This window comes from Pinus tabuliformis, chromosome Q (assembly GCF_031772625.1).
Source record: "Pinus tabuliformis cultivar Carrire ecotype Pingquan chromosome Q, CPIR1, whole genome shotgun sequence".
NCBI lineage: Eukaryota > Viridiplantae > Streptophyta > Pinopsida > Pinales > Pinaceae > Pinus > Pinus tabuliformis.
Window position 1 is genome coordinate 564,217,649 of NC_142296.1, and position 6,000 is coordinate 564,223,648.

Genomic DNA, 6,000 nt, shown 5'->3' on the forward strand with positions numbered 1-6,000 from the left:
ATCTAATTTCAACCCATTTTACTGGCACAATAGCCCTACTTAATGACGACAAGGTACTCAAAATTTACTATATAAGTTATGCAAGCAAGTCCAGAGGTTTCAAACTGAGCACAGTTACGAAGGGAAAGCGTGACGAACCTTAATCAGTTGGACTTTCACCGAGAGCTACGAGCTGGAGTTCCTCATGGTGCAAGGCACACAATCTGGTGACTTGTGCGTTTATCCCTTTGCTGCAAACACAATCTTTCCAACACCTTATCCCTCTCCACTGCCCTCTGCCTTGCTCTGTCTTGATTTCTCTACTTCTCTTCCCTTTTTCATTCCTACATTTCCTAGTTCGATTTCCCCTCTTTTCTACTATCTGAATGTTGCCTGTGGTTAGTTAGAGCCTAGCCCCTTTGGACCAACCAAAAGTGTCCCACCTGTCCCACCTTGCAGGCTAATCAACCTCATTCCATTTGGCCCTTTTGCCCCCTTGCCTAGTCATTGGAGGTTGTCCAAATTCGCTCATCACTTCACTTGCATCTTTAACTACCACTATCAATGATCACAACTGCTTTTGTGTCATTGAACTTTGGCTCACTGATTTTCCCACTAGCAGCCTTCTAGTCCATTAAGAAGTTTGTTCCTTGGGTCTTCTGGATCTTCCCTCTTGTCAACCATATGGCTTCTTTCATAAGTTGAACTAGGGCTCCATTACTTTGCCTCCTAACAGCTCTTTGATTCCTTTCATGAACATTGTACTTAAGGTCTTCTAGATTACCCACTTGTCAATGTCTTGAATGCTCCAAAATGCTACTCTTAGGGCACACCAGATGTAGCCCTCTTGGTTGCCTTTTCATCCTTCAAATCTCAACCCTTAGGGCTTCCAAAGTTACCCATACATTACCCATACATAGTCAACACCATGACTAATGTAGGGTTTCCAAGAATGCCCATTCTTATGCAATTTGTCTCCTTAAATTATCTAGATCTAGGGCTATTCCAAACAACCCACCAACAGTGATAAGATGCGTTCTATATCCTATCCCATTTCTTAGGGCTAATTGCAACTTTTATCCAAACCTTTGAGCAGACCTTCTCTTTTCCTTTACTACATCAACCTTCTAGCTTTCTTTCCATCTCAAACTTCTATCCACAACAAAGAGTCATTTGCCTCCCTTTCTAGGGTGTCGACCCTCCTTATTCATCACAAATATAGGCTATTCTTTCGCTGAGATTTGGACAGACCATCGGATGGCTCCCAGCATAGGAATACGCCCTAACTATGGCATATCAAAATTGTTGGCCAAACCTGCATGGACAACCCTCCAACCTTAGCAATCTATCTCCTTGAGGACACTGCCACTTAGCCTTCAAGTAACCACGGTTCTGGGCATTTTCTTGACTAATATCCTAGTCCTTCCTACGGATCTCTGCGAACCCAAATCTAGGGTTACCTCAGACTTGCGGTTCCCTTCTTCCAACCATGTACTTGTTGCATTAGTCTTCTAAGGCATGCAATGTTACTCTAGCTTTCCTCCAATCGTCATGGCGTACCAAAACCAGTGTTTTAAAAACCGGCAGTGGAGATAATGTACAAAGGGGAAGTTTGCAATTTTTATTTGTTGTATTCATGTTTTGTTTTTGTTGAGTTTGAGCATAGCCATGCTTTTTGTTGTACTTGTTTAACTTTGTTTTACATTTTTTTCTCATTTCTTGTAGTTTGGTCTTGGTTTTGTTTAGCTTTGTTTTACATTGTTTTCTCATTCCTCGTAGTTTGGACTTGGTTTTGTTTATTGGATGTGCAAAAGGAAAGGAAGGCAACAAGAAAGGAAGGCAACAAGCAAGGAAAATCAAAGAGATAAGATTGAGGTAATCATTCATAAATAAAGGTGAATCACCTTAACTATATACAATGCATTTCACTCAATTATTTCCCTCATTTGTGAATCCATTTGCTTGCTTTTCAATTTATTATATGTTTTGTATGTGGTCTCACACTCAACTATATCGATCTGCTTTGTGTAGTGAGCGACCACATTTGTATAGTCTATGAAGGTCAAGTTGAAGATATCCTAGACATTCTACCAACACAACTTGGACGATTGGTGAGCCATATTCTTTTCCTACATAAAAATTTTGTCCTTTAATCGACTGAATTTTTTTTTGCTAATCTATTTATCCTTTTGTCATGGCTTTAGGGTAGTATGATCTTGCTGACGGTTGTGAGGTTTGAGATTTTCCAAGAACTTTGATATAAAATAAAGGGAAATGTTATATTGAGGTTCACAATTTTAAAGCTTATTGTTCATGTTGGTTGTTGCTATAACATTAGCCAAGGGCGAATAGGTATGTGTGTGATTGATTTATCGCTCTGTATATTTGTTATTCATTTTCACTTATGGTTTATTTGTGATCTCATATATACTATTACTTTGTGTAGTGATTGATTATAGTTGCGGTGTATAGGATGGTGCAGTGTATGTTTTCTCGCTCCACATCGCATGCACACCCCCACAAAACGTGCCTTGCAGAGGAGGTGGGTAAGGTCAAGTAGGCAAGCATACTAACCCTTCAACCAATCAACCATTGTGCTAACATACAACACTATTGACTTCTGGACCCTAGGATTTTGGGTGTTCAATATGTTTAGATATGCTTAGATTCCTTTTCCGAAAAATTTACATCTTATGAAAACATTGTTTGTATTACTCGTAGTAGAAGTACATCTAGTTTACAAAATTTATATTTTTTTGAGATATAATATAGAATATAACTGGATTCGAAGTAAGTTGCATGACAAGTGCATAACTTCAAATTCTCTAGTTTAAACTCTATTAGAAATCTAATATTTTATTGTATATCTAATGCAAATGGCTTGTTCCATTGAGCATGAATACATGAAATACAAAATGGACTCTCCCCTTTTATATAATAATCTTAAAGAAATGTGTGTTTCTTATTACGATTAATTATTGTGTTCAACTCTTTAGTTTAACTTATATAACCATTCTAATATCTTATTTTGTGTTTGTTGTAGATGTCTTGTTTTGATGAGCACGAGCAAGTGGAATACAAAAGAAAGTGTTAATCATTATAAAAGAAACTGTGGGGGAGGTGTGTTTCCTATTATGAATAATTATTGGTTTTGAAATATGCTTACCATTACTAATTTTGTCTATATTTTAACCTTATTCAACCCACTTTTTTTGCTTTCAACAGAGGAGAGCACATTGTTGGAGAGAATGTGTAAAGGGGATATTTGCAATTTTTCTTTGTTCTTTTTTTTTTTTTGATATTTTAAGTTTGAGCGTGGCCATGCTTTGAGTTGTAATCATTTTGCTACGTTTAGTTTTTGTCTTATTTTTTGTAGTTTGATCTTGGTTTCATTTGTTAGTTGTGTTGTACTCGTTTTCCTTTGTTTTCACGTTTTTTGTAGTTTGGTCTTGGTTTCATTGGTTGTGTGTGGAAAAGGAAATGAAGGAAGCTGACAGAGAAAATGGAGGTTATTGTTCATAAATGAAGGTGAGTTAACATAATGGAGGTTATTGTTCATAAATGAAGGTGAGTTAACATACCTATATGCAGTGCATTTCGCAGAAAAGTATCTTTTGCTGATTTGTGGCTCCACTTGTTTGTTATTCAATTTATTGTGTTATCTATGGTTTCATAATCAACTATATTGATTTTCTTTATGTAGTGAATGACTACAATTGTATAATCTACAAAGGTCAAGTGGTGAAGATACAATAGAAATTCTACAAACTTGGCTCAAAGGATGGGTGAGCCATACTTTTCTCATACAAAATACTATTGTCCTTTAATACACTGAAATTGATTTTTGCACAAGTTATCCTTTTGTAATGGTTTCGAGGTAGTATGATCTTGTTCATGTGTGTGAGATTCAAGAATATTTCCTAAAACTTTGATATGAAAGAAATAGAAAAGGTATACTTGAGGATCACATCTTTAGTGCTTATTTTTCATGATTGCTGCTACTATAATATTATCCAAGGGAGGGTAGGTATGTGAATGGTTGATAACACACTCAAAGGTGACAACACTTCTACTTTGCACAACGAAATAACATACATTAGTGAATCAACTAGTGCACATGACAATTTTGAGCTTTTTAAACCCTCTACTTTTTATATTAAAAACTATAATACAACAGTCTTGGGGATCACGTACTAGCAATCATGGCCCTTACATACAACCTTGATACGAGGACATTACTAGGGCTTGGTGTCAACTGCTATGACCACCAATCTACCCTAAACAAAGTAATACTTGACCTACTTGTTGATAACATGCACTATAACCCTTTTAGTCCACCTACCCTGAACACATATGGCAAGTCCTCTTGCCTCCAAATTCGCTCATCACTTCACTTGCATCTTCAGCTGCCACTATCAATGATCAAAACTCCTTTTGTGTCATTGAACTTTGGCTCACTGATTTTCCCACTAGCAGCCTTCAAATCCATTGAGAAGCTTTTTCCTTGGGTCTTTTGGATCTTCCCTCTTGTCAACCATATGGCTTCTTTCATAAGCTGAATTAGGGCTCCATTACCCTGCATCCTAACAGCCCATTGATTCCTTTCATGAACATTGTACTTGAGGTCTTCTAGACTACCCACTTGTCAACGTCTTGAATGATCCAAAAATGCTATTCTTAGGGCACACCAGATGTAGCCCTCTTGGTTGCCCTTTCACCCTTCAAATCTCAACCCTCAGGGCTTCCAAAATTACCCATACATCGTCAACACCATGACTAATGTAGGGTTTCCAAGACTGCCCTTTCTTCCTCAATTTGTCTCCTTAAATTATCTAGATCTAGGGCTATTCCAAACAACCCACCAACATTGATAAGATGCGTTCTATATCCTATCCCATTTCTTAGGGATAATTGCAACTTTTATTCAAACCTTTGAACAAACCTTCTCTTTTCCTTTACTACATCAACCTTCTCGCTTTCCTTCCATCTCAAACTTCTTTCCACAACAAAGAGTCATTTGCCTCCCTTTCTAGGGTGTCGACCCTCCTTATTCATCACAAATATTGGCTATTCTTTCGCTGAGATTTGGACAAACCATCGGATGCCTCCCTGCATAGGAAGACGCCCCAACTAGGGCATATCAAAATTGTTGGCCAAACCCTCATGGACAACCCTCCAACCTTAGCATTCTATCTCCTTGAGGACACTGCCACTTAGTCTCCAAGTAACCACAGTTCTGGGCATTTTCTTGACTAATATCTTAGTCCTTGCTACAGATCTCTGCGAACCCAAATCTAGGGTTATCTCAGACCTGTGGTTCCCTTCTTCCAACCATGTACTTGTTGCCTTAGTGTTATAAGGCATGCAATGCTACTCTAACTTTCCTCCAATCCTCATGGCGTACCAAAACCAGTGTTCTAAAAACCGACAGTGGAGATAATGTGCAAAGGGGAAGTTTGCAATTTTTATTTGTTGTATTCATGTTTTGTTTTTGTTGAGTTTGAGCATAGCCATGCTTTTTGTTGTACTTGTTTTGCTTTGTTTTACATTTTTTTCTCATTTCTTGTAGTTTGGTCTTGGTTTTGTTTAGCTTTGTTTTACGTTTTATTCTCATTTCTTGTAGTTTGGACTTGGTTTTGTTTATTGGATGTGCAATAGGAAAGGATGGCAACAAGCAGGGAAAATCAAAGAGATAAGATAGAGGTAATCATTCATAAATGAAGGTGAATCACCTTAACTATATACAATGCATTTCACTCAATTATTTCCCTCATTTGTGAATCCATTTGCTTGCTTTTCATTTTATTATATGTTTTGTATGTGGTCTCACACTCAACTATATCGATATGCTTTGTGTAGTGAGCGACCACAATTGTATAGTCTATGAAGGTCAAGGTGAAGATATCCTAGACATTCTACCAACACAGCTTGGACGATTGGTGAACCATATTCTTTTCCTACATAAAAATATTGTCCTTTAATCGAATGAATTTTTTTTTGCTAATCTATTTATCCTTTTGT

General features: G+C 37.4%; 1 long non-coding RNA gene across 1 annotated transcript; it reads left to right on the top strand.

Annotated features, from left to right (window-relative positions):
• Nucleotides 1-2,008: 2,008 nt before the first annotated feature.
• Nucleotides 2,009-6,000, top strand: LOC149220692 (uncharacterized). Its single transcript, XR_016248764.1, has 8 exons — nt 2,009-2,090; nt 2,184-2,331; nt 2,452-2,521; nt 3,023-3,099; nt 3,205-3,546; nt 3,683-3,764; nt 5,638-5,702; nt 5,839-6,000. It is a non-coding gene; the product is annotated as an uncharacterized LOC149220692 (long non-coding RNA).